The following is an 11229-nucleotide window of genomic DNA, read 5'->3' as shown; positions in this document are numbered from 1 at the left end:
GGAGATGATAGCAGGTTGTATAGCAATAAAAGAACTGGACCTGCTTTATATTGGTGACACTGATGTTTTTGGTAAAATTGCCATATAGTGGAAGTTCAAAGCTTAAGTCATCACTGCTAGAGCTGAAGTACAGTAAATTAAATACTGCACTTCCTTTCGACTTTTTATCATTACGTTTCATATAGCTTTTATATAATATGTCAATATATGTATATTTTAGTATTTGTGTTATTTTGCCCATTCTGGAGTAACGGCTGCTATGCCTGTCCATTCATGCATTGAACAAATAACAATCTAGAATCTTGAATGAGAAACGTCCCCCTTTTTGTGATTGTGCAGAACGCTGTGGCACTAAGCAGTGAGTGGCTCAGTGGGTTAAGTTCCTGTGCCTGTGATCAGAAGACTGCTGCTTTGAGCCTCAGCCTTGGCAGAAAGGTCACATATCTGTAGGCCCTTCAGCAAGGCACTTAAACCTGAGTTCCAGATGTGCTGCATGTTAACTAACCCCCCCCAAGGCATGGAGAGCTAGATGGGGTCAGTGAAAACGCATTCCAATGTTCCTGTACTTGTGCAAATGGCAAATAAAGCATGTTTGTTTGTTACATACTTTAGACACTAGTTGATATAACGACCCGCCATTTAGAGTGGCAACAAAATCCCTTCCGGAATTTAAAATTGTAGGTGGCTTGTGGGCGTGCCTGAAAACTTTATGGAAGCCTGTTTCCGTCACCCAGAGGGAAAAAAAACCCATTTGTCTCAGAATTCTGACTTATTAAGTCGGAATTCTGACTGTTTGTCTCAGAACTCTGACTTTTTATTTCAGAATTCTTACTTATTAAGTTAGAATTCCAAGATAAAAAGTCAGAACTGTGACATAAAAGAATTCTGACTTTCTATCTCAGAACTCTAACTTAAGTCAAAATTCTGACTTTTTTGTCTTTTAACTTTTATTAAACTCATCCAGTCAGAGTCAGAGATAAAAAAGTCAGAATTCTGAGATTAAAAAGTCGGAATTTCGACTTAATAAGTCAGAATTCTGATAAATGAGTTTTTTTTACTCTACCAGGTCGCGGAAACGGGCTTCCATACTAGATAAACCGCTCTTTTGATTCTATGCAGTTAATCTAAATCTGGCAATATTGATAATAGGTAAATGGCAATACTGGCCTCTAGTGGACAAATGTCGGGACAATACCTTAAATGAAAGGTTGCCCAAGGCTATAGTATACTATCCGATAAGAACGCAAAACTTTTAAGAGGCCGAAAATGGATTTAGACGAAGTATTGTGGTCAAAAACATGATGTAATCGCTGATTAAGTTAATTAATCTCTTATTATGGAGGATTCCTGTTCATTCAGTTGTGTAGCCGTGACGTTATGAATCTCTTCGTGTTTCTACAATGCGAAAGTGTGATTTAGAGCAGTTTCATATGTGCATTATTTCCGCGAAAAATGTGATCATTTTCGATTTATTTTTCGATTGCGGTGATAGTTTCATCTTGTGTACACTAGGTGGCAGCAAAACACAGGCTACGCCGCAGGGGAGGCAGCAACGCCCGAGCAGCTAAAAAAAGAAGCATCTGGAATGCCTAAATACATTTTCCTGAATAAGGAAGCCTACCTACAATTAGGAGGTTTGAAAATGCGTAGATGTATACGTGTATATTGCAAGGACAGTAACCAAACAGAATTGTCTTCGTCAAATTAATGTATAATTTTCACCGAAATGAACAAAGTATGAAATGCAGTAAGTGGACATTAAATATGTCTATTATTATGTCACATCAACTAATAGTTTGCGTCCGTCAACATCCATCAGCAGTTTTTTTTTTCTGCCAATATGTCAGAATTCTTTTTTCAACCTATATTGCCACTCTCGTGGAGCTAGAGTTAAACGCTGTCAGGCGGTACTTTTCTCTGAGACTGGCTGACATCTCCATTACTCGCCCCTGATCTTCCCGTTTCCTATCTGTCAACCGGGAACGCTTTGTGCACATTCCGCCTCTCTGTTTGCATGGGAGAAGCCGTTTTGGCTGGGCGCTTCTCTTACATAAGGTAGAGAAGCCATGTCCAGAGAAATCCCACTTTAGATGGACCACCATAAAGGGCACGAAACTGGCGATCCCATCCTCCCAGTATTGCCGTAAGTTTCATACGGAGAAAGATGTTGTTGTTGTTGTTATTATTATTATTAGTAGTAGTATTATGGCATACTCTGCGTGCTTTATATTGGTTTTGTAAATGTTATTAACCCTTTTAGCGCCTGGATGCTCACGACCCGTTAGCATTTAGCTTGGTTGGAAAAAGGGAGTGCTGGGCAATGACAGACATTATCCAGTGTTTGCCTGATTCCTCCACCGGCAAACCGGATTTATTTAATCAAAGGCTGTATGAGAAGTTACTAGTTGCTGCTGGTGGAAGAGGGGTGGGGTCGTATGGGTTTTCTGGCGGAGACCGAATGGGGTGCCAACGACTGACCCTTTGCATGTAAGTAGGCCTGCTATGGACAGTAAAATGATCACCGTTAACATCTCGGGCTAGTGTCAGCACCTTCTGCCATACAATGTCCTCTTAACTAAAACTTACTTCCAGCCAGAAAGACATCCATCCTGTTTAATTTCAGGTATTTAGAGAGGGATTGTTAACTAGGTGCTATATTCATAACCAGTTATTTTTTTGTAGTATGCAGTAATATGAATTTACCGACATACTCACTTTCTTCTTTTATTTTTTGTTGTTGAGAAAATCGCAATCGCATCTGATCGATTTGGCTGTATGATTTGATTTGACAATAAGTGTATTTTCTGCTGTTTGTCCTTTCTGTCACGATCAGGACTGACAGAAATGTTATCGCAGCACATTCTCCTGGCGGCCTCAGTGGAAATTTCCAGCTCCTGGCGTATGACATCGTCTGGACTGCGCACGGCCGGTTGGGGCTCCGGCTTCCTGTGCGTATCATGTACATATATGGACCACTGTCATAAATCCCGCCCAGCACAGCGTGGTATTTTTCAAATGACTTGCAGCAGAATGGAAATCGTATTTCGTAAGGGATTGTTATGTACTCTGCTTTCATGTTTATGCTGTATTGTTGAACTGTATTTTGGTCTAACTTATTAAGTTTATATTCACCCATGTTTTAAAGAATATTTAATTTTAAATCTGAAAAGAGATTTAATCACTAGAAGCATACATTTGTGTTTATATGAGACTCTTTAACTCTTAAGCAAGTATTAGATCAATTAGGATCATACACAAGGCACAGACCAGAAAAAGGAACTTCTTCAAGGCACAGACCAGAAAAAGCAGTGTCCTTAATACATTAACCAGAAAAGGAGCGTCCTTAAGGCATAGACCAGAAAAAGGAGCGTCCTCAAGGCACAGACCAGAAAAGGAGCATCCTCAAGGCACAGACCAGAAAAAGGAGCGTCCTCAAGGCACAGACCAGAAAAAGCAGTGTCCTCAAGGCACAGACCAGAAAAAGCAGTGTCTTCAAGGCACAGACCAGAAAAGGGAGCGTCCTTAAGGCACAGACCAGAAAAGGGAGCGTCCTCAAGGCACAGACCAGAAAAAGGAGTGTCCTCAAGGCACAGACCAGAAAAAGCAGTGTCTTCAAGGCACAGACCAGAAAAAGCAGTGTCTTCAAGACACAAACCAGAAAACGGAGTGTCCTCAAGGCACAGACCAGAAAAAGGAGCGTCCTTAAGGCACAGGCCAGAAAAGGGAGCGTCCTCAAGGCACAGACCAGAAAAGGAGCGTCCTCAAGGCACAGACCAGAAAAAGGAGCATCCTCAAGGCACAGACCAGAAAAAGGAGTGTCCTCAAGGCACAGACCAGAAAAAGGAGTGTCCTCAAGGCACAGACCAGAAAAAGGAGCGTCCTCAAGGCATTAACCAGAAAAAGCAGCGTCCTGAAGGCACAGACCAGAAAAGGGAGCATCTTCAAGGCACAGACCAGAAAAAGCAGTGTCCTCAAGGCACAGACCAGAAAAGGGAGCATCTTCAAGGCACAGACCAGAAAAAGCAGCGTCCTCAAGGCACAGACCACAGCTTGGTGATGTCTCTTTGCTTGTTGAAAAACTGGGCCTTAAGGTACTCGTCCAGTGGAAAAGGGTACCATTATGAAGTGCCCTTCTAGTGGAGAGAATGTGATGCAGTGCCCTATAAGGTGCCCTTACAGTGGTCTAAGTGGCCCTCATGGATACCCTTCCCATGAAAAAGTAAATGGTAAATTTGAGGTGCCCTTTGGATGCCTGTCTGGTGGAAAGAAACTCATGAAGTGCTCCCTAAGGTTCTCTTACAAATGAGCAAACACAATGAAGTGCCATTGTAATGGGAAGAAAAATCTCTCTCATGGATGCCCATCCTGTGAAGAAAATGAGATAAGAATGAGTGCCTCGCTATGAGATGCCAATTCCTGTACATGTGATAAAAGTCAATGAAATAATGTACCATCTACGAGGTGTCCCTATATGTAAGAAAATTATCTGTACAGGTATGCATGTGTGGACGCTACTGGCGGCTCTGCCTTCGAGTATGAGGTAGTTCCAGTTACCATGGCAACGGTCTAAATCCCACCGTACCAGTGCAACTTGACAGGGCACAATTTGGCTGTATTATCCACTTGGGTCTTTGAAGTGTCCCGCATTCACGATAATTGCATGAAGGCGTCACCTTATTACTGCTGGGCCACCCAGTACCCGCTATTAACGGGGCCCGAAAGGAAGGGGCACAGCCATCCCCACAGCTGAGCTGTCATTCTGTAATGAATGGTGGGAAAGTCCGCCCCTCCCCCCCAGAAAGGGCTTTGAAAGCCACTGATGGCATGAAGCGACCTCAGGCTGGAGGGAGGAGGCCGTGCGGAGGGCCACAAGTAAAGACGGATGCTTTCATCCGTCGCAGGCATTGGGTGTGAATCACCGATTACTGACGCGTCGTTAGGAAAACTCTGAAGAGACACTTCAGCCTTGGGTGTCTACTTTCATTCAAAGGGCACATAAATTTGGGTCTTAAGTGCCAGGGGTGACAGGGAAGTGCTCCCTTTTCTGGTCTGTGCTTCAAGGATGGTATTTTTTCTTGTTCGTGCCTTGAGGACGCTCATTTTCTGGTCTGTGTGTCGAGGATGGTATCTTTTCTTGTTCATGCCTAGTGGATAATCCTTTTTTTGCACGTGATTTGAGGACAATCCTTTTCTGGTTAATGCCTTGAGGACACTCCTTCTGGTCTGTGCCTCGAGGATGATCCTGTTTCTGGTCTGTGCCTCGAGGATGATCCTGTTTCTGGTCTGTGCCTTGAGGACGCTCCTTTTCTGGTCTGTGTCTTGAGGATGCTCCTTTTCTGGTCTGTGCCTTGAGAACACTCCTTTTCTGGTCTGTGCCTTGAGAACACTCCTTTTCTGGTCTGTGCCTTGAGGACGCTCCTTTTCTGGTCTGTGCGTCGAGGATGGTATCTTTTCTTGTTCGTGCCTAGTGGATGGTCCTTTTTTTGCATGTGATTTGAGGACAATCCTTTTTTGGTTAATGCCTTGAGGATGCTCCTTCTGGTCTGTGCCTTGAGGATGATCCTGTTTCTGGTCTGTGCCTTGAGGATGCTCCTTTTCTGGTCTGTGCCTTGAGGACACTCCTTTTTCTGGTCTGTGCCTTGAGGATGCTCCTTTTCTGGTCTGTGCCTTGAGGATGCTCCTTCTTCTGGTCTGTGCCTTGAGGATGCTCCTTTTCTTGTCTGTGCCTTGAGGACGCTCCTTTTTTGGTCTGTGCCTTGAGGACGCTTCTTTTCTGGTCCGTGCCTTGAGGACGCTCCTTTTTCTGGTCTGTGCCTTGAGGACGCTCCTTTTCTGGTCTGTGCCTTGAGGACACTCCTTTTTCTGGTCTGTGCCTTGAGGATGCTCCTTTTCTGGTCTGTGCCTTGAGGACGCTCCTTCTTCTGGTCTGTGCCTTGAGGATGCTCCTTTTCTGGTCTGTGCCTTGAGGACGCTCCTTTTCTGGTCTGTGCCTTGAGGACACTCCTTTTTCTGGTCTGTGCCTTGAGGATGCTCCTTTTCTGGTCTGTGCCTTGAGGATGCTCCTTCTTCTGGTCTGTGCCTTGAGGACACTCCTTTTTCTGGTCTGTGCCTTGAGGACGCTCCTTTTTCTGGTCTGTGCCTTGAGGACACTCCTTTTTCTGGTCTGTGCCTTGAGGAAGGCCCTTTTTCTGGTTTGTGCCTTGAGAACACTCCTTTTTCTGGTCTGTGCCTTGAGGAAGGCCCTTTTTCTGGTTTGTGGCTTGCTTGGTTATTAAGACTCCATATGATATGTTGTCACAACGCTTCTAAATAATAATAATAATATTCAACTCTGATTGTGTTGGCAAAGACATGTTGGGTGGTTGTGATTTAAGATTCTGCCGTCATCACTAAGGAATCCAAAGGGAGAGTGACAGCCCCATTGCCTAAAGGGGGGTAATGAAATGGCCCACACCTCCTTTTAGCTCTGCTGTTTGTCTTTCTCTCCCAGCTTTCACACTGACAGCTCCCCTTTTCAGACCTGGTGAACTGCGCAGCCCCTCCATAGGGGCCGGGCGGGGGGGCTGTAGTGCGTCACTGATGAATGAAAACACCTTGTTTCAATGGGGGTTTGTGCCATGCACCACACAAATAGCAGGAACTGTGCTGGAGATGGGCCCAACTTCCGCCTTCTGCTAGTATGCCTGGTTTTTCTCCAATATTCTCCAGAATCGGACAGGCCCCGGAATTACTGAGAAGCAGTAATTATGTATCACATGTCTTCCTGGAGAGGGCACGACTTTGATATCTACCTCTAAAAGCATTTTTGGCCCTCATCTCCTCCAGTGATTTGATTTATGCCACCAGGTGATAATCAGCTAAATTATGTGAACCGTGGAATTACTGGGAAGGCTTTTGGGCCCCACATCCTGCCTGATGTTGCTTTGATATTTTGTTAATGCAGAACCATAGGAGGGGCTAAATAAAAACAGCAAGGTGTGTCACAAAGGCAGCTGTGTGTATTTTTAGCACTTCTTTATTTTTATCAGTCAGCTGACTGAAAGTACCATGTTTTCTGTCTCCCATGACGGACATTGCAGTTGACACCATTAAAATGGTTGCATAATTAATGTTTTTTTTGGACTTTTATTGCACAGTTAATTAGAAGTGGATGGCGTTATTAATAAATATTCTCATTATCATTTTGTGTTTTTTGTTTTGAAGCTTCTATCCACTTTCGGCTCAGGTTTTGTTTGTTGTTAAAGCCCATCTGATAAGGGCTGCAGGGCCTGGATGTTTCACTCACGGGTGGACATGACCCTCTTCTTATGTAACATCCCATCACAGTGCAGGTGATTCATCGGAGCTTCCTGTTCTCCTGTTGCCTGTCTAGTGTGCATCACCGCAATGAACTCCATTGACAGTCTGGAGTATCGTTAATCCTGTAAGATTATGATGCTGAGATCTGAGATTAAGTTGGAAATTACAGGTCAGAAATAGTAAAAGTTATTAAAATTCTAATGCATCTGTCCATCTTCCAGCTGCTTTTCCTAATGTGGTCACAGTTTAAACTATAGTTAAAATGCTGAATATATATAAGCGATGCCCGCTTCCTGCTGCTCGGAGGGGATGGCAATGCCCGCTTTCTGCTGCTCGGAGGGGATGGCGATGCCCGCTTCCTGCTGCTCGGAGGGGATGGCGATGCCCGCTTTCTGTTGCTCGGAGGGGATGGCAATGCCCGCTTTCTGCTGCTCGGAGGGGATGGCAATGCCCGCTTCCTGCTGCTCGGAGGGGATGGCGATGCCCGCTTCCTGCTGCTTGGAGGGGATGACGATGCCCGCTTCCTGTTGCTCAGAGGGGATGGCGATGCCCGCTTTCTGCTGCTCGGAGGGGATGGCGATGCCCGCTTCCTGTTGCTCGGAGGGGATGGCGATGCCCGCTTTCTGTTGCTCGGAGGGGATGGCGATGCCCGCTTCCTGTTGCTCGGAGGGGATGGCGATGTCCGCTTCCTGTTGCTCGGAGGGGATGGCGATGCCCGCTTCCTGTTGCTCGGAGGGGATGGCGATGCCCGCTTCCTGTTGCTCGGAGGGGATGGCGATGCCCGCTTCCTGTTGCTCGGAGGGGATGGCGATGCCCGCTTCCTGTTGCTCGGAGGGGATGGCGATGCCCGCTTTCTGCTGCTCGGAGGGGATGGCGATGCCCGCTTCCTGCTGCTCGGAGGGGATGGCGATGCCCGCTTCCTGTTGCTCGGAGGGGATGGCAATGCCCGCTTCCTGCTGCTTGGAGGGGATGACGATGCCCGCTTCCTGTTGCTCGGAGGGGATGGCGATGCCCGCTTTCTGCTGCTCGGAGGGGATGGCGATGCCCGCTTCCTGTTGCTTGGAGGGGATGGCGATGCCCGCTTCCTGTTGCTCGGAGGGGATGACGATGCCCGCTTCCTGTTGCTCGGAGGGGATGGCGATGCCCGCTTCCTGCTGCTCGGAGGGGATGGCGATGCCCGCTTCCTGTTGCTCGGAGGGGATGGCGATGCCCGCTTCCTGTTGCTCGGAGGGGATGGCGATGCCCGCTTCCTGCTGCTCGGAGGGGATGGCGATGCCCGCTTCCTGTTGCTCGGAGGGGATGGCGATGCCCGCTTCCTGTTGCTCGGAGGGGATGGCGATGCCCGCTTCCTGTTGCTCGGAGGGGATGGCGATGCCCGCTTTCTGTTGCTCGGAGGGGATGGCGATGCCCGCTTCCTGTTGCTCGGAGGGGATGGCGATGCCCGCTTCCTGTTGCTCGGAGGGGATAGCGATGCCCATCTCCTACTGCTCGGAGGGGATGGCGATGCCCGCGTTCGTCTGACCAGTCACGACATATGTGGCCAAGGCAGTGGCCATTTGTCTCCTCTCTGATTGGTTGTGTCGCACATGCTGTGAGTCTCAGTTGTTCTCATGGGCCAGTTAGCTGACATCATCCCCCCCCAGCACTCCGCTATTTTTCCCGTTGTCTACATGAGGGTGTAAATAACATGTTCGGATAATGTCAGTATTACCATTACATCTCCTGCTGTGATGTCATAGGGAAGTGTCAGTGCTCAGCGTTTCAACACAGCACGTTCCTTAATAAAACAGCATGTGTGGATTGTCGCAGTTGAAACAGCCCGTGATGCTAAACACCTCTTACAGCTGTTCCCTGTGGATCTGCATTGTGCCAGTGGTGTCCACTGATGAGATGAGGGTGAGAGGAAAGATTTTTTTCATATGTTATTGGACCACCCTATTAAATAGTAAGAGTTATGGAGGACACAGCTTCTGCTACTCCTGGAGTCAGACAGAAATGTTCTTACTGCTAAATGTATCATTTTGATGTATGCTTATGACATGTAATCGGACTACTGACAGAGTATATTGCCTTCTGCTCTGTAAAGAACCCAGATTGTCGAAATGGTGCTGATTTCTTAGGTCTATACTTTTATTCTATGTTTTGTCTATAAATGGCTTGGTGAGCAGGTGCAGTTTAGAGTCTGCATGATATAAAGGAACCTTAGGATACACATTGGCGATGTCGCCCAGCCCCCGGGAGCTCAGTTAGTACACGCTGCCTGCTCATTGCCTCAGTATGGGCCTGGTATCCATAACATTCCCGTAAACAGTGATGTCAGTTTGCCTGCGGCTCTTCACCTTGCTGGGCCTTATCTCTGTAGGCCTGAGACAGTTGCATCCCTTTCCAGAGAACACTGTACAGTGCTATGTGCCTGAGTAGTCTGAGCCCTGGATGCCGCTTCTTGTTGTCAATGAGGCAGAAAGAGCTCCAGTGGGTCTGACCTGAAAATTGGTTTCACACAGTCTATAATTTCACATGCTGAAATGTCAGCTGAGCAATTTATCCCCACTGAATGCTGCGTGCACTTTGTTGCCCCCTAGTGGAAGTATTTGCTTCTCCTATGGTTACCAAGCTCAATGAATGCGGCTGATCCCTTTTTATATGTTTCCTCTGGGTGTTTCATGATTTTACAATTGATTAATTTATACTGCCTTGTTCAATTTCATTTTTGGAAACCAGTTTATTAACATCACACTTTTCATCTTAGGTTATGGGTGGGAAATTTTTGATTTTTTATGGGAATCAAAGTTGATTCAGACACACTTGTACCAACAATGCAATAGGGTATATTGTACAAACTATATAGTAATATAGTGATTTATCATTTGAGAATGTCAGTAAATATTGGCCTATCTGGATAACTTCTGACATGTAAAGCAAGCTAAGTAGGTAAATATATGATGTCGTATGGTGGATGATGTATTAAATCACACACAACAGAGGAGGTACGGAAATTTCTGGCTCGGTGTTACACTATCAGTTTACTATGAGACACAGCACTTAATCTTACCTTTCAAACCCAGGATAATATCATGCTAATCCTCTGTGCCTACAAAGGGTAGCAGTTTTAGACTCTTTACTTTCATGACTTCATTTTGCTTTCATGCTCTATGTTCCCTGCCCGGAGGCTGAAATTGCAATGGGTGGATGGTTTTTGAAGTGTCCACCTTCTGTTGTGAATAGATCAGGAAAGGAAAATGACCTGTTTAGCCTAGTTAGCAGATTAATCTCATAGGCTGACAGCTGTGGATCTCAGACATTATGAAACCAAAATTTTATGCAGTGACATTATATGTTTTGAGGAGAACTGGCGTCTCTCAGATCAGAATCATTTGAAAATGCACTCCATTTTTTGATGGCATATAACGTCACAATTTCTCAGTTCTTTAGGACTGATCCATGCAAGCTTATGCTTTGTAGACTGAACCGCTTTTTGCTGTCTGGTGCTCGAGTTGAAATCAGGGCATGAAGACTGCAGGGAATTCCACCCCACCCAGTTCCTACTGTCAAGACCCCGACAACAGTCACCATTCATGCCCTGATCCTCCGTCCTTTTTTCCAGACCTTGTTACATTGTCTGTCTCCTTTGTTTGCTCCTAGATCGTAATGCTGAGGGGGGCTAATTTGGCAAATGGATCAGTCCCGGCTCCCTCTGTGTTTGGAGCAGCCCGAATATCCAGATTCTTCCCTGTTTTCAGCAGGACAGCTGTTCCTCTGATTTCTGGCTTCAGTGTGATATGGAAGTAGTTGCTTTCCAGATGTGCCTCAGTGAGATGAATTATGTAAGCAAAGGCCAACTTATACCAGGGACACACTTAACCTTCCGCTATTGGACCTTGGCTGAGGGGACACACACAGCCTGTCTGCTGTTGGACCTTGGCTGAGGGG

General features: G+C 46.3%; 1 long non-coding RNA gene across 1 annotated transcript; it reads left to right on the top strand.

Annotated features, from left to right (window-relative positions):
- Nucleotides 1-924: 924 nt before the first annotated feature.
- LOC125712330 (uncharacterized) lies at nucleotides 925-6987 on the top strand. Its single transcript, XR_007383264.1, has 2 exons — nucleotides 925-2487; nucleotides 2834-6987. It is a non-coding gene; the product is annotated as an uncharacterized LOC125712330 (long non-coding RNA).
- The last annotated feature ends 4242 nt before the right edge of the window (nucleotides 6988-11229 follow it).

Source organism: Brienomyrus brachyistius, chromosome 17 (assembly GCF_023856365.1).
Source record: "Brienomyrus brachyistius isolate T26 chromosome 17, BBRACH_0.4, whole genome shotgun sequence".
Taxonomy (NCBI): Eukaryota; Metazoa; Chordata; class Actinopteri; order Osteoglossiformes; family Mormyridae; genus Brienomyrus; species Brienomyrus brachyistius.
Note: the sequence above shows the minus strand (reverse complement) of the source record. Positions and strands in the feature narration are given on the sequence as shown.